Raw genomic sequence first — 586 nt, 5'->3', positions numbered from 1 at the left:
TATTGTCTTTGTGTGTGGGCCTATCTGCTGCACAGATTTATTTGACTGTTTTTAGCAACGTTTGGGTCAGAGTGGTATGTTCACCATATAGACTGTATATAAAGTCAAGCAGAGTTTTATTGTCAACCCAACAATATACAATCAAGTATACATTGGGACGAAATTTCTTCCTCCTGGATCAAAGGTGCAAATGGAAGAAATAATTTTGGGAGCCTCACCAACAAGTGACCATACTAGAAAGAGATATAAAGCTATCAAGCTTGGCTAGTAAAACGCATCTATTAATTGTTCCAGTGCTATACACTGAATAGATGCCTGCTAAAGAAGTGAATTATAAGGTATTTTGGACATTTTGATGCTTCCAACTTCGTGGGAACAGTTTGGCTGTTCCACTATGACCAAGGCCACGTGCACAAAGCATGGTCCATAAAGATATGGTTGGATGAGTATGGTGTGGAAGAACTCGATTGGACCACCCACATCAAGAACCTTTGGGATAAGCTAGAATAGAAATTGCAATTTAGGCTCTCTAGTTCAATATCAGTGTCTGACCTCACAAATACTCTTTTAGAAAGACTGGGAAATT

The sequence above is a fragment of the Aulonocara stuartgranti genome (genome assembly GCF_965226115.1).
Source record: "Aulonocara stuartgranti genome assembly, chromosome: 20".
In the NCBI taxonomy this organism is placed as follows: domain Eukaryota; kingdom Metazoa; phylum Chordata; class Actinopteri; order Cichliformes; family Cichlidae; genus Aulonocara; species Aulonocara stuartgranti.
Note: the sequence above shows the minus strand (reverse complement) of the source record.